The sequence below is a fragment of the Pleurodeles waltl genome, chromosome 4_2 (assembly GCF_031143425.1).
Source record: "Pleurodeles waltl isolate 20211129_DDA chromosome 4_2, aPleWal1.hap1.20221129, whole genome shotgun sequence".
Taxonomy (NCBI): Eukaryota; Metazoa; Chordata; class Amphibia; order Caudata; family Salamandridae; genus Pleurodeles; species Pleurodeles waltl.
The window spans coordinates 619,134,980-619,159,783 of NC_090443.1; the positions used below are offsets into that span (position 1 = coordinate 619,134,980).

The window sequence follows — 24,804 nt, forward strand, 5'->3', positions numbered from 1 at the left end:
GCAAATAAAACTATTGTTATAAACTTTTAATGGCCTATGAAAATTTGATGGATTATTGACTAGAGGTTTACAAGTGTGCAGTGCCCTTCAAACTACTGGATCCTAAACCATGCAATATTTTTAAAGCTTACTATGAGGACATAATATACACAATAAGCAGATGTATTGGATGGGTGCCACTAAGTGAGCAGAACAAGTGTCATATGTGTCCTTTGTTACAGGCTTTTCATTGATCTGCAAATATTCGGTTGAAAAAATATGTACGTGGGTGTTCAGCACTCGAGGGATTTTGAAGTGAAACAAAGAACACTCTTTCCAGTTCTTTCAGAGATAGTTTAACACAAATGACGGAGATTAATGCGGTCATAAATCCCCTGCCAAATCGTGAATCAACATGTTAAAGCAACAGTCAACCTGGGGGTTAAAAAAAAGGCAGTGATTTCCATGCTATTGGTCGAAAGATGGTACAGGGGTGTGTTTAAGAAAGCATCATGTCACTTTGAGCACAGGAACAAATGATTACACTATGAAAGGAGTAAGTAAGGGCACGCTGGGCCAAGGCCTTTTACCCAGATGCACCCAGGAATATATTTGCATATACATTTGTTGTTGATTGCAGCCAAATTCTGTTTTAAGGGTGTTTTCTTATGCATTTCGACAGATGCAAACAATATAGTATTTTGAGAGTGGTTGTGTCCTTGATCTAGTAATGAAAAACTAGAATAACTAAAAGGCACAAACATATGCTCTGGTCAGTCGTAATCTATCTGTGGGCTTTAAACCACGTATACCGCACGTCTGCTACTATCACTCATTCATGCGCTTCCCTTTCCAAAATCCTTTGTTATCATTGGTAAATGCTTTATGTTTGTCTCTCCTTGGGGCAGTTTTGTTACCTCCTTGGCCATCAACCCTGTTACATGGATAATTGCACTTTTGCCAATACGTTTGACTGCGACCAACCTTCTTTTTTCTCTTGTATCCCTCCTTCGTGCTCATGAGGTTTGTGGCACTTTGATTCGGCTTGCTTATGTCAACTGCTTTAATTTTTATTTTCAATTTACGTTTCAGGAAAAGTCCAGTTAAGAATTTACAATGCTAATAGCACTCACTCAAGAAAACGTGAGACCCATTGCATTTGCTTGTTACCTCATAGTCTTCTGTAGAGAAAACAATAGTTTCTAACTTTTAGTCAGGACTTCTCTTTGCCAATGCTTGTTTGATGTCCTATTCACTTTGAAAACTTTGCAATAAAGAAGCACACAGCCTGATCTCTTTCTGAACAACCAAAAAAATCACACAACATTCTTTCTGTATTGTAGCACAATTCTCTGTAGAAACACTCACCACACCCCTTCACCCATAAATGCCTTTTTCATATATGCTTATGTGAACCCATACCTAAACTATATTAATAAACTGCTCTTGTTTAGGTGGCCCTCCACATTTGCAAATCTACTAGCCCAGTACTTTGACTCTGGATTAACTAGTGCATTTTTGTATTCTTATGCATTGTTTTGCCTTCAGAAATTTTTGAATATTTCCAATTAATTATGTTTACTCTTACATCTCACTCCTAATCCATAGGCTACTATCCAACTGCTTAGTGTTCTTTCTTTTCTTTCGTATCCACTAATTATTCCTTGATTTCTATTGTTAAATGTCCCAGAGTTGTGCATTGCTTCTTTTTGCATCTCCACTCAATGGCACCAAATTTTATTTCCACTGTTTCTTGAAATACCAGCACCTGTACCATTTCTCCTTGCTTAGTGCTATTCCTTTAGACAGTGGCTGGTATTGCTTTGACACATAACTTACATTGCTTCATTATTTCGCAGTCCACCCACTTACACTTTTCTACATGTGACCTCCCTTTCTCTTCCCACTGTATCTCTTACCTTTATCACTACAGATGTCCAACAATATTTGTCAATGTTCTAGTGCCTTGTTATTTATGCATCAGGATGCATACATTATCACTGTCCTCTGTTCAAAAACTCCACTATCGGTTGCTTCTAACCATCTACATCTTGGTCTAATTCTTCAGCGTATAGTTGTCTAGACTCACTTCTTTCACCTTGCTGTGCTGCATGACAGGGAAAGAGCAGGAATGTGTTATATTTAAAATAATATGGCACATTCCTGCTTTTTCTTTTTGCTGGGGCTTTTTTGTCTGCCCAGCGCCAACTCAGGCACTCTTTCACAATGGTGCAAGGGTGCCTGCATTGTAATAGGGATTTATTTTGTGCAGGGAGGTGCCCCCTTGGGCCATTTTCCTCTTTTTTTTTTTTTTTTGCAGCTCACATAGAATGAGGAAATAACAAGGAGAAATACTCATATTTCTCCTCCTTACGCCTCACCTGGTGAGGTGTAGCAGTTTTGGTGCATTCTCAGGTCTGCCACCTTTGGTAAATCTGGGAATGCTTCAAAATCCTTGGGTGTTGCGTGGGAATACCCACACAATACCCATGGAACGCCTCCCTGGGGCAGAGTAAGGCAACACAGTGATTTGCGCTACATGTCCTTCCTATGGATTTATGTAGCCACTCAGGGCCAAGCAAGGTGGCCTTGCGTGGCTTGTTAAATCACATCTTTGAGTTGTGTCACACATGCAAGAACAATGAATATCCCTTATAAATATGACCCTAAGGCTTCTTGGACACCTTTTCAGTTAGAACTCCATTTGCCCTCACCTACAGGTTTGATGCAGTAAGCTATTTTAGATTTTGAGACAAATCTGCAGTAAACTTGATGAAAATGGTATTCTCAAAATCAATCTTGTTACTGTTCATACAGGGTGTATTCATAAATATATTGTTTCCCTACTGTTTTGACTTCATACTATGGGTTCTCTAATGTCTTCTATTAGCTTTTATTACCTTTCATTATAAACTTTGATATATTCTAATTTTACTCGCTCTCATTCTTCTCTTCTATTTTTAGAAGTGTGTTGGCTCCTATTGCTTCAGTGATCTGGCTGACTACCTTAAATATTCTCCTGTTAATCTTTTCATATGTGTCCTAATGTACAGCTGAACCCCAAAGCAACTATTTTCTATGGTAATCATCCTTAGCTTCATTTCCATATCCCCCATATGCTTAACAGTGTTGCTTTGTAACTCCAAATGCCTCTCCATCTTCCTCTCTCTTAAATTTCCTAGCCCTTATTCTACAATATAATAGCAACCCTACCATTATTTGTGTTTTTCTTTTTCACTTCCTCATACAAAAAGGTCACTTTCTGACAAGTATAATTTATTTCATCACATGCACCTGACGAGCTGGAAAATGATATTCAATCAGTAAAATTCACTTGGGCGGGCTTAATGTGCTATTTGAAGATCTGAGTGTTTTTTGTTGCACGATTTGCTAAAGAAAGGAATACGACAATTAACTCTAAATTGAGCAATGTAAAAAAAGTACACACCATACTTCCAGCATGCTTGCTTGTCATAGCCTTCTAATTGATTATCTATTAGTAATTGGCCTCCGATATTTGTTTCACATATTGAAAACTATAAAGTTACCTTTTATCTAAAGTTATAAATGTATTTCTATTTGTATATTAAAGTATGTTTTGCTACTTCATACCTTTGTCGTTCATAGGGTAGACTAAATTTTACTTCAAGTTTAAAATGATCCTTTAGGTTTTTCAAAGTAATTTAAGAATTTTTGAAAAATAATGTTACTTCCACTGAAAAATAGTTATTACGTCTGCCACTAAAATGGGTAAAGTTAATAACAACATAACATTCTTAAAACTCTGGTCTTTCCTAGCAAATTATCTTGCTACTGCTAAAGATGACTCAGTTCTGGGCAACACTGCAGAAGTTGCTACACTATTCGAAAAATCAAGAGAGTAATGGTTTAATCCCTGGGTCTACCTGCATTTATGATCTTAATGAAACAAAAATGGATTTATTATCTACAACTAGTAGGTAGGCATGACTAGATCTCAATTAGAATTTGAAGAACTGGGCCAAATAAGAGGACTGTAATTTAAATAAGATTAGATTGCTTGCATGTGGAATAAGCATTTACAATGCATTAGATCTCACATTTGGGAAAGTTAGACGTGTTGGCGTTCAGAACAGCATATTTCTTTACTTTTTTTTGTTTTTGTATGCAGTTGAATGCTGATATTTGCATAGCGCTATTGTCATTTGCATGACCTTGTGGCACTGGAGAACCTGATAATGAGAAATAGGTTATGAAACAGGGGAGACAAGAGTAATATGCTTGCTGTGAAAAAAGAAAAAGTAGCAACATCCTGGAAAAAGCAACCGAGAATGCAAAATTAAGTAACGCATTTGAAATGAAAGCAGGAACAACACAATTATGTTAATGTTTATATAAATGTAATAAGCTGGCTGCAAGAAGCCTGCAACATTTACTGTTTTAATGTGCATGAAGCAGGGAAAGAGTGCCGTACCACAGGCTGTCCCTAGGTGTCTCTTGTTACCTCTTTTTGCCGCATAAGGTACGGCACTCTGTGATGTTCAGTTCAACACATCCCCAATGAGTTTCGGGCAATGTGCTGAAAAATGAAGCGCGGCACCCGTTTTGATAAAAGTTTTACGCTGTGCGTTTAGGTTATGAGGGAGGGGATACAAGAGTGATATGTTGTTTAAAAATAAAAATAAGTACAGGGTTGCGCTAAATGTAACTTCATGTAATGATGTAAAGCACTCTTCCAATCAAGTTTACGCGATATGCGTAGTTATGTAAAATGCTCTTTTGATCGAGTTTGCGCCTTATGAAACTAAACGTCCTCATGTAAAGCTCTCAGACACCAAAAAGAAACAGTGGCATGTCCAAAACAAGGAAAAGGAAGAAACAATACACTGTCCCGCAGCGCCAAGGGACGAGGCAAAAGAAAAAAATAGTGCGTCACACTAAACTACATGGCTGATCGTGCAATCATCCATGTAACAGGGTCAGTCTTCAAGGCAGTAACAAATCAGTCTCAAGGCAGGACAAACATAAACCATTTTCTTATGAAATCAAGGGAACTCTGAAAGGCAGGCCAAGGAATGAAGTGCTGGGCATGAGATGGGCATGGTTAAAGCCCACAGCTGTAGATTACAACATGGTGAGAGACAGCGCTTGCGCATTGCATAGGCTCGACTCTAAAACACTGCATACCAGCAAACACATTTAGAGGACAGCAAACTATTTTCACAGAGAGCACTAAATTGCTATTGGAGTATAAAGAACTTGCATCAGTAATACGCGTAATGAATTTTTGTCACCAGTTGAATACAGGAACATATGTAGAGATACAGACAATGATAAAAACTAACATTTTAAGCATTATAAGTCTATATTTTTCTGTCAAACCACCATTGAAATCTGCCAGTTATGCCTAACCATAACTCCCTCCTCCTAATGCATTGCTTCTGACCCTGCACATTATTTCATAAATGGTGTCACAAATTACCTCATCAATGACACTGGATTATGATGAAAGACCACAACACTGTTTTGAGGGCCAATGAGATTTCTGCCTCCAGTGGTGTAGTTGGTCCACTGACAGCACCCCAAAGTGAATAAGGCTTCACCGAGTTACAAAGGAGTTGAGTGGAGAAGGTTCACTGTGAGTGTAGCTCAATATGTTTAATTAGCGCAGGGTCCAAAGTATTTCTAGGACCCCACAGTTGCTGCTGCTGAAGGGCAAGGAAGCCAAGGCTGCCTAGTCTTGATCATACCCTATGTCGCTTTGTTCCTCCACTCTACAATTCTAGCTTCTTTATTTCGCTCTTGTAGGTGGTTTTCAATCCCTACCTTCCACCTTTGTCACTCTGTGCCTTTGTTTCTCTCCCTACTCCTTCCTTTTCTACCTTTGTCTCTCTTGCTCTGGACAAAGGTCTGATGTCGAAAATTAATTTCTAACCCACAAAAAAATGAGTATCGGTCCTCTCCTTCTACAACCAAAAGCATAAATTAAGCACTGTTTTTAGCCTAACATTATAGCGGGTAAGAAAACAAACTATTAATCCAAGACAATGATGTGATATTAATTTAAGTAATAATTAATTGGCTTCGTTGAATGTAGACTAAGCCATTTTGGACTTCGAAACTTTGCACAATGGTCATGAACAAAATATTTGTTTAGATATTTAATATAGCACCAACAAGTTGCCTCCTGGAACTTTTGCTGAACAGTAACATGCAATCCAAAGGCGATGAAACGGAATTATTACAATATTTCTTCCTGAAATACGATTCGTGTGGACAGCAATAAAATTTACAACTGGAAAAGGTAAAGATACAATTTGGATTTTGCTTCTAATTTTAAATGCAGAATTTAAGCCTTATATTGCTATATGGAAGAATATACATGCAGCAGAATAAAACATTTACCGTACTTTAAGTTCTACTGCAGTTCAAACTTCGACGTGAAGTTTAAGAATGTACAAATCTACAAGTGTGAGATTGGTATCGTCCTGCCTCTATAAATTGTGTCGCTCACGAGGGATAGGTGTTCCACTTAACTATATTGTTCAAAGCCTCGGTATTTTTGTAGTAGGACAGACAAACTGTTTTGCCTATGTGTCACGCGCTATAAACTGTGTCAGTTGCCATGGCAATTCGTGCATTCCTTTGGTCATTATGGGATTCCTGTTAAAACAGTTGTGCAATAAACGTCTGCACAAAAACGCTTATTGGTTTAAAGGAGCGACCCATTCACTGCCTTCTGACAAACTGGGAAGGTCACAGTTGAGGTCGTGCTTCTTTAGACTATAGATATTTTACTGGCATCACAGACAGAGCCTCCTTGAGGAGGTTATTCATGAGACGCTTTGAAAAATTGCTTCTCTCTGCTCTATCTTAACGTGTTTTGCAAAATACAATTTTGGGGATAATAGAAATTAGACAAATTCCATCCTTTGAATGCTTCCTAACGTCTATGCATTAGGCCCATTGGAGATGTTGCCCTGTACATCTTGTAGACATTGGAATTTTGACAGACAGCAATAGTCGCTCTCGTTCAGATATTTTTTTCAATAATTGCCAGTTAATGTTTTGACATTAACTGATCCGTTTAATGAAATAAACTCATTAGTGCATGTAAAACTTGATAGAATGAGCTTCTACATGTTTTGCTTATCCGTAACGAGATTTTAAATCAATGGGAGCCTTTTACGCAAATTAATTCAGTATATAGTGTTTTATGACATAGAAAGCTGATCAGTGTATTTTAGATCTGTGCATATTTTTCTTAATCAATTGACTATTGGGTTCCAAAATCTGTATAATAATTGAAAGTCGGAATTTCATGGGTATATCTGTGAAGATATTTATATGAATGTGTGTGTGTGTGTGAAAGAGAGACGATTTAATTATGAATCTGGAGGATTTTGCACTTTGCAAGAAAGTACAAAATTCCATGTAACTGGCTGAAGCAAGCACTGTCTAGCTTTGTCTATCCATGCAATTGGATTTCCTGCCCAATATGGCTAGGACATCAAGTTGAAGGGATTTGAGTTTTCGTGCTGTTACCAGAGTGGCAGTGAGGAAATACAATTGCCATTGCTTGGCTGCATGATCTTCTCTCGCTGCTCCTGATAGTCCTACTCCATCCCACTGGAAGCAGGGAAAGGAGATGGAGTGCTCTCCCACCAAAACAAAAGATTAGCGTCTGCTACTACCAGCCCATCATGGCTGCAGTAAAGTTCCTGTTGCAAAGCAAATACCCCTTTATCCCTAATGGCAGCGGTAATGCTACTACTACTTTGCAAAGCCACATTCTAGCCTCAATATATTATTTATTTTCAAACTGTGCTAGCTTTGCGATTCACAGTGCAGGAACTGACAAAATATACTGCAAGGCTACTGACTATGATGTTTAGCCCACCCTAAGTTACAACTATTTTGCAGCGAAAACACTGGGGTCCATAATTAGTATGGTGTAGAGTGGATTTTCGTATGATACTCAGTGGTGCTTTGTGATGTAAAAATGTTTCAAACTGGGAAGCCAATCACTTTTCAAGTGTAAACAGTGCTTTAAATGGGAAGGGACTCCCCTATACTGAGTACCTGCACTTTTTACATTTGATTGGGAGTGCGTCTGTACTATTCAGGACTGATGTAATACATTTAATGGGAGGGTACTAGCACTTCTCAGGAGCACACGGGTACTTTGCAGACTGAGTTCCTGCACTTATATATTTGTATTTAAAGCATTGAGTGTAAAATATATTTTTATATTTTGCTCTGAAAAGTTGATGCATGAACCGCACAAATCATCTGCCACAGAGAAATAACCTGCTTCACTTCTTTGAACAGGAATGGTTATGAGGCCATATCTGCACAAACACCCATAGGTTTTCCCATAATTTCAGTTCAACTAAAATTGCATGAACTTTCTTTGCATGAAATCATAGTGTCAATAGAAGCCTGAAGCAAACAAGGGACAAGCAAAATATCTTGTGCTCTGATGTCTTATTATGACGAAATTGCACATTACGTGATAACTTTTGTCGTCTATCATGACTCAGAAATGTGTACTGGACCGTGTATTTAGAATGCTTATGAAACACTAGACATTCATTTATGGAATACAAGACCCTCTGGGCTGATAGGGTTCCTAAGGCAGGGCAAAAACTAGAATCCGTATCAACATTCCCTGGCAACCTATTTTTTCAACTTGGCTCCTAAATCTCACATATAAACACAAATGTATGGCTCAGGAGGCAATGATGTGGATGTATTAATCCTTTTATCCCAATACATACATATATATATAAAACGTACTGGGGTCGCCAGTAGGGAGTTATACCTAGGACCATTTTTTCCATAGACAGAGCATTTTTTGTTTAGCCAATAACTTTGGCTCAACTTGATGAATCTTCAAGAAATGTTTAAAATATAGTTTGACTGCTGTGTTGAAAGATTTGGGGTGATCAGTCAAGTGGGAACCGAGAAAAAGGGGGGTCCCAAAACACTTTTTCCCCATTTTAAGTCAGTGGGAAATTTCAAATTATTGAACATGACTACGACCCGAACTGCTGAACAGAATTACACCAAAATTGGCAGAAAGCTAGCTCTTGGTCCAGAACACATGCGTTTTGGGATTTGGTGTAAATCCATTCAGTAGTTTTGGATAAATTAGAGTTTACCAAATATAGATATATAGGGACGCGGATCCTCCGTGGATCCAATTGTCCCGTTCTGATATCTGATTGGCCCCCAACACTTCTACCAGGAAGTGTTGGCAGCCATCTTGGGGCCCAGCTTCAGCTGAGTCCCAGAAAAAAAAAGGCCAAAAAAAAAAGAGGCCAGGGTTTGGGACACCCTGACCCCTTAGCTATAGTGCTGGGGTCCCAGAGGGACCCCACCAGGGCTAAAATGCATTTTTTTAAACATCGGAAAAATCTGTGGATCCAGATCCATGGATTGTTCTGACATTTTTTTAAAAAATGGTTATTTCCCACTCTTGTCTTTTACTGAAGCCCCCGGATAGTCCAGGTCCCGGGTTCATATCAAAAATAAGGAGGGGGCTCATGGGACCCCCCCTTCTGGGCTTCCTGAAGCTGTGAAGACCACCACCACCCGGGGCAATTAATAGAGTGCATGTGGGGGCCCCACGGCCCCTTGTGCCTCAGGGAACACCACCTCCCTGTGGCAAAATGCTTTAGTTTATGTAGGGTGGGCCCTGTGGACCCTCTGTGCTCTGGGGACCACCACCTCCCAGTGGCCAACTGTCAATGGTGTGCATGGGGACCTCATGGCCCCCCGCAACCGGAGGGACCGCCACCTCCCCAGAGCCAATGTAAAGTCATATGTGGGGGAGCCCATGGTCCCCCACAGTGCCTAGGAACACCACCTCCCTGGAGCTAATGTGTAATTAAATGCAGGGAGGCCACCTGGACCTCCCCCACCCCCTCCAGGCCCAGGGACAGACACCTCCCAGGGGCACAGTAGTAAAGACATGTGGGGGGATGCCTAGCCCCCCCTCCGCAGCCCTGGGGACCACTACCTCATTGGGGCTAAAATAAAACAATGAAGAGGGTCTGTTTCGGCCCCCAAGCCCCTGGAACGACCACCTGCCTGGGCAATACATGTAGGACGGGCCAAGCGCCCCCCTTGAGGAGCCAGTGATGGCCTAGGGGACCGCCACCACCCAGGGCCGGCTTCTGCCCACCTCCAAAACATAGCTGTTTGCTTTCACTTGGCGGAAGGTTTGACAGCTCCCACCAAGTAAGCACAAACACTTCACTTTCTGCAAGTGAGAACTGTCAAACATCTCTCAATTGCAGAAAGTGAAGTTTTCATCTGTTTCCCTGCATGCAAATATGTATGCAGGGAAACAGATGAAAGCATTGCTCCTAAAAGCAGAGAGCAGCTACTTAAAGCAGCTCCCTCCTTGCGGGAACAATGTCGGCTACTGCAGGATGTGGTGAGCCAGCTAGGACCATGAGGGCCTTGAGGCTCCCCACACAGTCCTGTCACTCTCTCTCTCTCTCTCTTCCATCCAATAAAGGGATGGAAGAGACAGAGAGATTGTTACTGCAATGATCTCTCCATGCAGTTACTTCAAAGAGTCTGTCAAAATGTTTGGTATGAATGTTATACTTATGTTTGGATGCAGAGCGGAGCAGAGTCACTTCTGGCCTTATGGTCAAGGTCTTGCGCTGTCCCTCAGTAAGCTCAAGGTTCAAATCTGAGTATTGCTTGGCAGTGTGATTGTTTATTTACTAGTGCTTTGATTGTTAAACCTTCCTAGTGGTGGGAAATTCACATTTCTTTTCAATCAGGTGTGGCCTGACTGTCAAAGCTATGTTTGGAAGCATCACAGTAAGGAGTCCTCTAGCGCCTAAAGGTTAAAGCTACAGCCCACCACACTGAAAGTTGAGGGTTCTACTCCAGGTGTGCCCATAGTCATTTTCCTTCAATTTATTTTAAAGTTCAAAAGTTTAAGGTTGATACTGAAAGGTTATCTCACTCTTTTTGTTTGACAAATACATTTTTATTTTTCATTTGTCTAGAAATATATCATTCTAAGTATATCATTCATCAAAGACTTAAAACTCTCTAGCTCTCTCCCTCTCACTCTCTTTCTCTCTCAATTTCTCTCTTTCAGTCTTTTTCTCCCACTCACACACCCACTCAGATCCCTTACCGGCCTACTCACTGACCCACTCAAACGCTCATGCACCTATGCACAGTCCCACTCAGACCCTTGTGCACACACTCACAGCCCCACTCAGACAGACACACACTTACAGACCCACTCAGACTCTTACAGACCCACTAAAACCCTCACACACCCACTTACAGATCTACTAAGACACTGATGCGCCCACTCTCACACCCAGACTGACACTGTTACAGCCACTCACACCCAGATACACCCTCTCACACCTATTCCTACACTCAGAGAGACAGGTTGCTGCCAACTCCTGCCATGCAAGGCGAAATGCTGCACGCAGCATGGGATTATGTGATGAAAGGAGTTGGCTGCACACAGGCCAGGCCCTTTGTCCAACCTACACCATGTATGGCAAAAGACTGTGCACAGCACGGGGTGGGTTGTTAAAGAGGGCTGGGCGTAGGGCCTGGCCACAGGACAGATTGCCTGGTTATGTGATATTTATGTAAATGTTTTAAATAATTGTACATGAAAGTGCAGACATATGTATATATTTTATTTAGAACTGCAATAAAAAGATGAATATATACACATCATTACCTTCAGAGCCGTACCTATATGTATGTATGTTAGACTTATGAGCTGAGTTGAAAAAATATGTTGCCGGGGAATTTTGATACTAACACTAGATATTAGTGCCTCATCTTATGGCTGTAGTGCAATGCTTAGCATCGCACTAAGTGAATCAATACCCACTTAGTTTTTACTATTAACATGATACACAATTGCAGTTCTGGATTAATTAATCGATTTACAAAGTATACACTTCAAAAAATAGTATAATCGAAACTATATATGCTGATGTAATAAATGTAATATGACATTTATTACCATTGTTGAGAGAGAAGAGGGGTTTAACGACTCTCACGAAACTCTGCCACTCATGAGTCATGGACAGTCAGATATTGAACAATGGTAATAATATCATATTGCACACAAATATAGGGGGTTATTCTAACTTTGGAGGAGTGTTAATCCGTCCCAAAAGTGACGGTAAAGTGACGGATATACCACCAGCCGTATTACGAGTTCCATAGGATATAATGGACTCGTAATACGGCTGGTGGTAAATCCGTCACTTTTCTGTCACTTTTGGGACGGATTAACACCTCCTCCAAAGTTAGAATAACCCCCTTAATGTGGATTGCAGGAACTTCTCATGCTACTGTACAAAACACATGTCATGCAATAGGTTAGAAATTCTGTGGTTTCTTCAGTTTAGCTAGACCCAGCTAAGTGGTTAGCAGGTAATACACATTTGCTTTTCTTGAGCTCAGAGGTAAGCTATAGCTATTTTCCTTCGAGCTAGTTTTGATATTGCTCCTAGCCCAGGAAATGTATACCAGCTCTAGAGGTGTGATGAGTGGCTGAAACATGTCCCAGTACAGCTTTAACTCCTCCACAGTCAAAATGTCCAAACTAGTTAAGTCAAACTACCATACTCCTTATCCCAAATGTTTTGCCTTGCCCCCAATCATGCCTAATGCCTACATGAGACTCCTATTCTATCTTGCCCATGTGCATCTAGTTACAAACCACATACAAGCTGATAATACTCAACTTACAAATACCACAAACATGGAAGAATGTTACTCAAAATCTGAAATCCTCCAAAAAGATATGCATGTTAAGCAAAAACCTCTCTATTTTCCAAATTCATGGCCACTGATTACATCCTGCTGCTTATTCATCAAACGAAAGATGCCATTATAAGTACTAAATATCAATTATCGGGAGCCAGTCTGAATGTTTACATCCATTTTCATAACCAGCTCAATGCTAAGATTGCTTTACTGTAATGCTGTTCTTTAAATTGTCTAGAATTATTCAATTGTGTTTATTCAACAACGAACGTGTTGCAAACACATTCACTCTTCTCAAACAAGCTACTGTGACTTCTGTCAGAAGCGGAATTACAGTCAAGATCCCTTAATTGTCTGCAGATGCTTATGGAAAACAGTTCCATCTCAAATCAAATCCACATGCCTTGACCTTATCTCTGTGGGTCTGCTATGCAGAGTTGCTCATGCACAGATATTAGTTCCAGCATTCAAAAAGATAATCTCTGGTAAGCAAGAGTGTTCATCTTCCATGTGCCCTTCTAGAATGACTTTCTTCAAGAAATTCAGAAACTTTAACATTCAGAAAATGTTCCTAATGCTAATTGAATTTGAGGTGTTCTGGAATTACCTTCAAAATGGTTGTTACATCATAGAAACTTATCCATTATTTGGTAACCCAGCAGTTCTCAATTAATTCTCCCATTTAGGGCAAGGGAACCATTAACTTCCCCTCTCTATTTTTTATTAATTTGCTCACCTCTTAAAATCCCCTAATAATGTTATATTTTGAAAGTTACATTTACGCATGACTTAAAACCAAAAGTGTGATTTCAGAAATCGGATGACATTGGATGGTATGTGTATATGACAATGACTGCACATGAGCTCCTTGGATAATTAGCATACTGCCCGCTAGTTTCTTGAATAATTTTTGCCACTTCGCCTGCCAGGTTTAACCCTTAGTTGGTCAGCAAATATAGTAGCCAAACCACCTCTAATGTTAATTGAGTGATTATTTATATATGGTTGTCTTCTGCAGCAAGGACAGCTGGAAGAGACACGCTCTTAAAAAAGAAGACAGAAGTATGCACATTGAAATTAGGATTCAAGTAGGAAAGAAATCCAGTAAACTGGCAGAGGAGCTAAAAGATGAGGACATTCCATTAATGAAGAGAGCAGAAAGCAAATCCAAAGGAAAAGAAGGGCAAGGAGAAGACAGAAGAGATTACAAAACTCAGCATAAACAGAGTTAGTGATAGATATGATGTCCTTGGTTTCCCTGACAAAAACACTGGCCTCCTCTTACAGTGACAATCATTGATACAATTGAAAGCCATTAGCGGTTTGGTGATGTGATAAGCCAATCACAGCCAGTAGGTCTCCCCGTTGATTCATGTAGCTATTGAACAATTTGCTAACAATTACAGCTGGGATAGCCCGATTGTTTATGGAGCGTGGAGATGCTCTGAATAAGGTTTTGTGTTTAGGGTGACTGAGGATTTATATGTGCCATTTGTAGTCCTGTATCCAAGGATCGCAACTCGGGAGATAAGTATTTTGTTAATTTAAGCACTGATGGTTTATCTCCTTCTTTACAGCTCTTTAACGCTATTCATTGATGTAGTTTAATGTGGCAAAGTTGTTGAGGTGGCAATGAAAGGCATTCATGGCTGATGCATTTATAGGATACTCTTCGTTTTACTTTGATATTCTATGAAGAAGCGTTGTGATGAGAATCCTTAGCTATCTTAAAATTTACAAGGCTGTATGTTGTTTCTCAATAATCTTTACACAGTAAAATCTATGTCTTTGTTAGATTACTTACTATGTGAAAGTGTGTAGTGATCATTACATCATGGTCTTTGCACTACAGAATCGTGTTCTTCTACCAGAAATCATCTAGTTACCTGACAAAATACTCGATTTCTCACCCAGGTATAAGGAATGATGTTGTGTTCTCCAAAGGGGTGCTAATGAAAATGAGACTGACGAAATGTACGGTTCCAGCTAGCAAAGTCACTTAAAATGTGCCCACTCATCATATAGGGCCAGCAGTCCCTCAAATTTGCAAAATATTTTTATTGATACACAGATGGTAAAATCTGAAAGAAATATTAATCACACAAGAAATAAAGAACAAAGTTTGTAGAGTGACGATATGCGTGAACAAAATAGTCCCTGTATGGGAACTAACAGTATTTTATCTCATCTCAAACATGGAAATGAACAAATTTCAATATCTATTACTCACTACCCTCCGTGTTCAAGTGAGAATAATCTCCTCTACTGCTTCCAAATGTATTTTTTTTTGTGGCTTTTGTGCCTATTATAAGAGGTTATCATTGCCAATCTTCATACTTTTTTAAAGAAATTAGTTACAGTGCTGCTCCTTATCCTTGTCCCCATCCAAACACTTGGAGAGGTCCCAGTTGGATGTGTTGATAAAGAAATAAGCAACAGTCGTTTATAAATGTACATAACTGAATGTGGGGGGTGAAGATACGGTATAGTTATGTCTGTCCAAGTATGATACATTGATGACTGCTTGCCTAAGTATGCAGTTATTCCCTCTCGACCTCTTCCCTCACTGTCAACAAGTATTTACTATGTGATTGATGCACTAATTGAAGACCTGTTTGACGTTCTGACAATGTTGGTTGTCTGTTTCCATCTTTGAAAATCAATACAAATATATTTTTAAAAGTATGAAACACGGAAGGCCACTCTAAAGGGTTGAATTAAAGTGATAGGAAGGGAGAAAGGTGTGGAACTAATTTGTGTTAATACAGAAAACCACCTCCAGTATGGAGAACATGTGAAAAAAAAGAAAACAGCTCAAAAGAAGGAGATATTATTTGTACACAACCCAGCAGAGGTGAGATCCTATAGGTCCATAAGTAGATTACAGTTGTGAAGCAGATTACAGTTGTGAAGAAAATGATAAACAAAGCTTTGTACATCGAAATGGTAACCGAGCTCATGGCAAATTATATTGAATGGTCGAGCAGGAGGATTAGTATACAGAGACAGGGTGGTAACAAAGACGATGGGAGAGGAACTTTATATGCATGGTGAACATTTGACCAGGCACTTCTAGAAATCCGGAGAGAGCCAACTGCAGTGCTATCAAGAGAATGGAATATCTGGAATACACTTTTTATAGAAAGGTGCTAGATCAGAAGTCTAATTGGAAAAGACAGAGGCTGACCAGCTTCAAATCTATAATTGTGCTACAGCAACAAAATAGAAAGACTAAAACATACAGGAACAACAGCTGATCAGTTTCACATCAATATGTAGGATATGTAGAATTGTAATCTCAATTATTACATCTAAAATAGAGAGGCTAATTCTTTTGCTATTTGCTTTCCGTTGAAAAAGTGGACACTTCAGATTAGAGTTCTAGCTTAATACTGTTGACCACAGAACATCACAGAGCAATAGTCACCATGTAAGCCATCCAATACACTAACCAATGTGTCATTTTTTTAGTCAGTGTTTGTTACTCATAAGAACTCAATAAAATATATATAAGTGTGTGTTCCTGGTTTCCAGCTTTGCAATAAACTAATAAACTTACACAAGGAGACAGAGAGGATTTCGTTGTATGACACAAAGAAAGGGAGAGAGTAGGGGACATTGAAGTGCACCACAAACAACCACAAACCACACTTTTGACTTCTGACTGACATTTATCAACAGCCTACATTGAGTAACAAATAACCAGAGCAACTGAAGGAGTTTGGACAAAATTATTAGCACCTCCAAAGACATATCACTAGTAGCGGTTTGAGCAGTAAGGTTTCAGTCAGTCAAAATACTGAGATGGTTGTTTCTTTAAATTCTTTAAAATCAGGAAAATGTGTGATCTATTTCTTGAATATATTTAGGCGTTTACACACAGATATAACCTCAGAGAGCACCAAATAATGAGAAAGAGGGATCCTGACTTGTTCCTGTTGATGCTTGATTAAGTAGCCTAACATATTTGCTTTGAAATTTGATGCAGAAGGATGATTTAAAACTAATAAAGCATTCCTACTCACCATAACACTTAGCTCAAAAGATATTTAGCCATGCTATGGAAGAGGATGTCTACCCCGCTGAATGAGTTATAGGGCCTTCTGGACCATGTTCAGGGAGTTTTTGTCTTCTCTGTTAATAGGTGCACATTTTTGTTAGGAGTTTAAACAATGGTTGGATATGTAAATATGTGTGGATAGTGTTCTAACACACTTGGGATGATGACTGAAATGTGGTGTTTACCTTTTAAGAAATGATGTGGATATGTAGAGAAATAGTGACCAGAAATTACCAGGGTTTTTCACGATAGGTGGCATTATGGCAAGGGCCGATCCAGTACACCAAAAGTGTGCAAAGCCATGTTTTGGTCATTGAAAATAAGGGAAATCGGACATTTAGTTGTTTTTCTTCCAAACAAATTAAGACCATTTTTAGTCTACACATAAGAGATTTTATACAGCACTCACTCGTTCACAAGAGAGAGAAGACATTATTTGAGCCAAAGTAAATCTGGAAATTGCTTGCGAAGGTATGTAATGCTCAAACACTGATGAGATTTCTCTTAATTAGCATTATTAGACCTCATATTAGATTTGAGATCTAAACTGCAAACTGAACTTCTTTCAATGGGTGCTCAAACTCTTGGATGTGAATGATAAATACCACACTCAAAAATACCTATGAAAAATTGATTCCATCTCAGTTAAAATAGAAACTTTAGCTATGACTTCACGTCGCACTGGTTCAATCCAAGACGCAGACCATAATTTAATCTGAGCCTATTTAATATTAGATTTAAAATTTTGAATCATTTCAAGAGCTAGATTGTTGAAGAGGGTTCACCAGGCTAATCATAACTATTGATTGTGTGGTAAAAAAAAGTGTAATAATTCAGACTTTTTATCGCAATAATTGTTATGATATTTTCAAAAGCAAACCGGCCCTATGGATAATGAGTACAACGATTTCTACCTGTCCATTTAAAGCACTACGTGTAGGGATACGTGTAATACTGGTGTGAATTAAACATGACATTAGTTTGTATTTGAACTGCACCGCCATTACACCTCACATAACGTAAGCCTTTCCTGATTTAACTTTCCAGTGAAGCTTCACAGGAAATTAGGCACACGTGTTCCTTTCTGTGATGCTCCTCGTCTGGAAAAGATAGAGATGAGAATATTGTTGCACAATGGCCTCACAACAGATCATCCACACAGCTACAGTCTGGATTGACAGATGTTGTTTCTATGTGCACTGACTAGGAGGCAATATGTCAGTGTGTGGACCTTCCATTCTAAATCAAAGAGACTGAATTGACATAGAAACTCTGCGAACCCATGGCCTGGCGAGGTTAGCAAGATAGTCACTTTCTAGACTCCCTCTTTGTAGTATAGTGGATGAAGAGGCTGGTACATGTTGTGCTATCTGCGTCTTAGCAGACTTGCAGTCACAGCACAGGATCCAATTCGTGTCCATACCTATGCACACATTGGCAACTGGAGATATAGAGGAAGAAGGCTACTGCATAACCTCTTCACTGTGTGCTTTAATGTATGAAGTGGTATATGAATGCAAAGTGCAGTGGGACTATTACGGGATCTCTTGTCCACTACTAATGTGTTCTTTTTTGTAGTTACAAGGAATGGTCAAGTCATGATTGTCCCAACAGGCACAAAATAATTATAGTGTGGTCTCCCCACTATGGACAGTGTTGATGGCAGCACTAGACGAAAGCAGCCTAGAAGACATTTATCATCTGTATCTTCTGGATTCATGTGGTCGATAATATAATCTGCTGCATAGTGTCTGAACAAGCTAACCAATGTAATAAGAACAGTACAAAAGTAGAGAAGGTGCCTTCCTCCTTTTGTCTAGTTCTAACTCGGTTCAAAGCGAAGCAGCAAGTGGGTCTGAAAACAACTCTGATTGGTGTTTAATTATCTCTGCAAAAGTGCTAATAATGGAGAAGGCCTCAGGATGAACTCACACCTATGCATTCCACAAGGGTATGGAGGGGAGACTTGTACGATGCAGTGGACATTAGCCTTCAATTTAATGTGCCAGTTTCCAAACATGAGTTCACAGGTGACTCCATGCATACAAGATTGAAAGCACTTTTACAATGAGTACTATGGTCACCGCACGCACAGTTCTAAATCTCCCTTCTGTGATAAAAGTGAGGTACAGTTTTTTCAGCTCCTATATAATATATAACAGTGCAATACAAGTCTCATCAAGTCTTTAATAAATTTTCTGTGCCATGATATTTTTTTCTGGACTCTGGAGATTTCTCGCTTCCAAACTTACACTAGTAACATCATTACCTGTTGAAGATTTTCTAAACAGGCATTTATGTTTGTTAATCCTGAGTCTAACTCTCAAAATACCCACACTTAAATAATCTTTCACTCATCACGTCTTACCCATCACTATAAAGAGCCATTTCTCAACATTGCATTTACATAAAATTAATTTGGTCAAATACAGTGAGTTTGATTGCACTAGCTGGACCATCTTTGTTTTAGCGATGGTCATCATCACAACTGTGACATATTGAGGACTATGGGTGAATATTAATTGATGTTCTCCAGAACCTTAATGCACTACCATATCACCTTTGAAGATATTTTGGACTTAATAAAAGGCAGCGCTTTCTAGGACATATGTCAGTATTCATTGTACAATCATAGTTGTAAAGAGTTTTTTTCTGGCACAATGACATCAGTAGCATTGGGTACGTATAATGTGACTTAATGCTGCATGACCAGGTAGGAAGAGTGTGAGAATTGCTTTTTGTCTTGACCTCACATTTGCCAAATCCACGCTTTATTTTGCACTACATTGATGGCTTTAATAAATTTGTTTTTTGAGGTGCAGGAGAACATGCTGTGACATATGAAAGGTTAGAACCAGAATGAATTAGTGTGGATATGCTACAGGCACACTCTGTTATTCAATCATTACTGTGGCGATGCTGTGAGCAATCTTTCTCAGAATCTTGGCAAGGACATGGTAATGTTTTCTCTGAATTGAGAAATTCTTATGTGTTCTCAACACCATGAAATTTTAGTGAAGAACCCCTGTGTCACATTACATTGTTGTTAACCTCCCATTTCTTCCAAAACGTCATTCATAGTATAATTAAATGTCAGCCCCTCAGGGAACTATAATTGCAAAAAATAATCATTGATTTTTGTTATTGGGTCGATTGTCATAACACTGCATTATCACACACCAACTAAAATCACCACCTATGCTTTCATACCATTTTCAGGTTTCTCTTTATGATGCAGTATAAATAATGGATGTAAGTACACTAGAGGGTCCGTCTTTCTCCAAGCTGCCCTCTTCAGTTCTCACTATTTTTAACACAGCAGCTCCTCAAAGTAATATGTGTCTGTCAGTGAAGTGTGATTAAAAGTAGAGTTGAGAGCGAGCTAGAGAATAATGCAAGCAAAGTTCAAAATTGTGAGAGGATCTTCAAAATCCTAATGCCCAATCCCAATGTGATCTCAGTTTTGTGTAATTAATATGCCATGGTTGGTAAGGTTATTATTAAACAAAAAAATAATGTTATATGAGTGTTCCATTTACCCTTCACTAAATTCGACATTATGAAAGAGTACAACACATTTAAGCATCCACACATGTGATGACGAATGTTAGTATATAATTTTACTGTCTCTTGGTGTTTATTGCTCTCATTTGGAATCTACGCTTATTATTTTGTCATACTCTGACTTGTTTACAGATTTTAGAAAATGTGCTAGTTGTTGAAGAATAGATTATCAAGGGAGTTGTGGGCCTAAAACTTAACCAATCATGAAGGTGACATAGACTGCCATACACTAAGGGCACTCCTTTACAAATAAAGGCATAAACTTTGTCATCAAACTCAAAACCAGTAGTCTCATAGAGGAGCAAACGCCAGCGGGAGACAAATTCAGAAAAATCATGAACATGTGTCTAACCACACTTTCCATACATTAGTCTCTACACTTCTTTGTACCATCTGTAAAGCTCTTTTGTGACTCTTACTCCGTTCCTTCGGGGAGGAGGGCTGGGTGGTCTCAGACTGTCTGGAATGTGCAATGAGTCAAAATGTTTCCAGTGGCCCATGTTTTAAATCCATAATAGACCAGCAATTTGAAACTAAAAATAGATATTTTTTTATTTTTTATTTAAAAGATCATTAAGAAATATGCAACCAGAAGTATGGAAAATCCTGGAGTGTGAATAGAAATGTAAATAATCTCTGGGTTTTTGTACATAAAAGTGAAGCTTTGTCCTACATGCATTAGATGGTAAGACATTACGTGACATGAAATGAACCACAATAACTTTGTTGGCAGATAACCGTGAAATCTATAAATCAAATGTGCTTATGTGACAAAGTCTCTGAATCAATACAAAGACACATTTTAATATTTCAGAGACGATAGTTTAACTTACATCACCTTGCTACACAGGGGCATGGCTTTCAGCTTGTGTAAACTCAATTGTAGCTGTTGTAAATTATTTTTTGTGATCTATTTCAACCTTTGGGTGTTATCACCAAAGTCATAAAAAGTCCATTTGATCAATTGCTGGGTTTACTTATCAACACAGGAAAAGTAAAACAACACAGCCAAAGTATGTGATGGTGAATGTGTATTACACCAAACTGATTGACCACAGGTCACTGCCATCATCGCACGTATTGCTGTTATTTTTTTAACCAAATAGACCACAGATTCATGAATTCATAAGCCACAGTAAAATGTGTAGTTCACCATGTCGTGGTCACTGATGGGCCAAACTCACTTTGGTTTTAACCGTTCTCTGCGTGGAAGCTGTCTGCACCTCTCTATACAGGACCTAGGCAGAAGTCGTTATCACTCAGCACACCCCATCCATGACATCATTGTTGTGTATCAGGCCTTGGCTCTGTTGCTTTAAAGCCTGCTGAAGTATTCTGGCCATAATTCAATTGAACAAATAGCTCTTGGCCAAGTGTAACGCTACTCAGCATCTGTGGCTTGTAGTGCACAGTAGCTGACAGCAATAGGGTGTGCTGGCAAGCATCAGTGCTCATAGCTAAAACTTGGAAACCATTCATTAGCCAGTCATCATTGAGTAAGTGGATAGAAAAATACGCCTTGTGAAAGGAGGAACTTTCAGGGCTATCCAAAATGTGGGTTTTGTTTTGTTCTTCTTTACTTTGGGTCCTATTCATGTTGGGACTTACATGTAGTAGAGTTACGAGTGTGGAGTTTGCACTCGAGGTGGGAACTCGGGACCTGAGGGGTTTGGTGGCTTGGAACTCTACACTGCAGTTCTCATTGTGTAAATACACCCCCCACCCCCCGCAGAGATTTTGCACTCGTAACTTTACTACATGTAACGCATATAAGCCCCTTCGTGAATCAGAACCTAACTTTTTTGCATGCCTAGAAATGTCTGCCTGGCAATCTTAGCGTGTATCAGGTATACCATGCCGTCTGTCTGCGTACTTGACTCATCTCTACTTGAACGATATCTCCACCATCCTTCTCTGCGTCCCTGCTTTAATCCCTACCCTCATGTCAGCCCTGTCTGCCATCCGTACCTGCTTGCATCCCAGTATGCCTCTTTACCATGCCTAACTTCTAGTCTGCCTGATTTCCTGTGTGCATCACTTTCCGTCTCCCTTTTTTTTCATCTTACCTCCGTTTCCCTTCCTTCCTGCCTGACTTCCCTCCCTACCTCCATGCCTGCGTGCATCCCTACCCACCCTCCCTCCTTCCCTGCGTCCTCGCATCCTATTGCTATACCTACCTGCTTTCGAGGTTCCTTCCCTAATAGCCTTTCGAACTGCCTTCTTCTTTCCTTATTAGTGTGCCTGTCTTCCCTGAGCTTTGTCTGCCAGCACTGCCTGGTTGGTTCCCTTCCAAGCTCCCCGCCATCCCTGTGTGCCTGACTGCCTCCTCTACTGCATACGGTGTCCTCCACTCAAGTAGCAGCGTTTGTTCTGCGGCAGGGTGGACTCGCCCTCTGCCTGCAGCCTTTGTGTGCTCCTCACGTCTCCCCTCAGAATGAAATGTAGATGCTCCCTGTTGCATACCAGTCATAGTTCAGTGTCAGATGTATACCCGGACTGTCTTTAGCACGACTCTTCTACAAAGAGCGGCAATAATCTCTTAAATAAGACGCCCTGTTCGCTACCGTCTGTGCAGCCCGCAGAGAATGTGCTTTGCAGACAGAACCCTTTCACCTGCTGCTCCCTGGGACTCAGACAACCTTCTCAGCAGGGACCACCGGCAGCTCTGCTGCCGCGCAGACCACCCTGTGATTCACTGGGGATTATTTTAGGCTCTCTGTTTTAAAAAGATATTTGCTTATTTTTAACGAGAAGATAAACACCTGGATTACAGTAAATATGACATGTCACCAAATTATGGTAGGTTTGAATGATGACGTAACACCGCGCCTTGCCTCTCAAAGAAGTCTTTAGATTAACGCCAGTAAGCATTGGTCAGTTTTGCCTAATAATAGCATCAGACATTACAGCACTATCAATACCGAGTGAGTGCAGGGGCGGGGTGACGGGGAAGCGGGGGAAGGGGGGCGGGGGGGGGAGAGATATAAAGTGTTTAAAACATAGAAGCGTATGAGGCACATCTTCCCCACACGCATAAACGGACCAGTTTCTTTTGTACAGTACTTGAACGAATCTGATTAACTTTATTTTCATTGCGTTGTTGAGCGTGATTTAAAATAAAACGCGTCTTCTACGACAAAACGATTGTTAAGGCAATATTAAAAATATACAACTATTGTACTATCAACTTTGTGGGCTTATTAAAGTGATATCTGAGTTCAAAAAATAGAAACTAGAAAAGTACACGGGTTATTCACGGATTATTTTGTGTCGGTAGAAAAGTACATTTTACAACAGAGTTCCAGGTCCGAAGCCCTCTTCCTCTGCAAGGCTGCAAGTCCAGATACATTGAAATGCTGCCTCTCCCACCGGGTGGGGAACCCGAGGGGCCTCAGAGCACCATGAGACATTCTTTCTCATCCTCTCTCGGTACTATAGATATGTGGTGAGGTGGGCGGGGGTTCATTCGATGGCCAGCCTGATGTGCAAACAATGAACAGTGGTGTGTTCTTAGACAGCAACACCAATGCAGTGAGTGACCCGAAGGCTGGGTTTGGAGCCAAGTTTATCTCTCATTCGTCAACGGAGGCTCACTCATTGCAAGCTGCTGCAGGGTGTCCTCTCTGGCTCCTAGAGAGCCCCCATTCCTCCTATGTTCTGGATCTCGTCATCCAGTGCGATGTGAGGAGCAGGAGAAACGCGCCTACGCCTGCCATCCTCTGATAGGGAATCTCACCTTTTTTTCCCTTTTCAAATTTTCATTAAGTTTGTGGAGTACGTTGCGAGCCCTTCGCATCTGCGATTTTCTGCTAATTTACGGAGCCCCTTTCAGTACTGCGGTGCAGCCTTTTATTTTACCAAGTTTAAATTAGTAGCTAGCACCGACTGTGTGAAATTATCACCATGAGCATCCTGTCTGAGGAGAAAGGAGATACGTGTTATAGGAGAATGGTCCAACTGGACAATGTGAAGTGGTGCCCGCCTCCTCCACTTGAGTATCCATTCACAAATGTAACTTTCCACCCTTGGTAGATGTGGCAGCCTGTGACTACAGGACCAGCATGGCTCAAATCACCATCCTGGCCTCACATAGCCAAAAGATGCAAAATCTGTCAGGGAGCCGTATCTTCTCAGCCCTTTCCTTTCAGGAAACCTGCCGTTGACTCGCGCGGTGCGAGGCTAAAGAAGTGCATTTCCTAAAGCTGTGATCACTTTGCCTTAAAGTGGCAGTGGCTGCACTATTTTTGTGCACACACCAACACATGTTCTGAAGCCGCAAGCACTTTGTTTTAAAGTGTTGGCGGAGAGCACATTACGGTGAGACAACCTTAGTCCACGTGATCCGAAGCCGCGCTTTCAGCGGCATGGAGGCGCGAGGTCGACGGCGGCAGATTGGTTGCGGCAGATTGGGATCCGCACCGCCAGCTCTAACGCCGGTGCAC

The 24,804-nt window shown here is 40.3% G+C and overlaps 1 protein-coding gene across 5 annotated transcripts in view; it reads right to left on the reverse strand.

The window, feature by feature from the left end:
* The window catches only part of COL11A1 (collagen type XI alpha 1 chain), a 360,373-nt gene that overhangs the window by 333,827 nt on the left and 1,742 nt on the right, over positions 1 to 24,804 (reverse strand). The window lies entirely within an intron of this gene.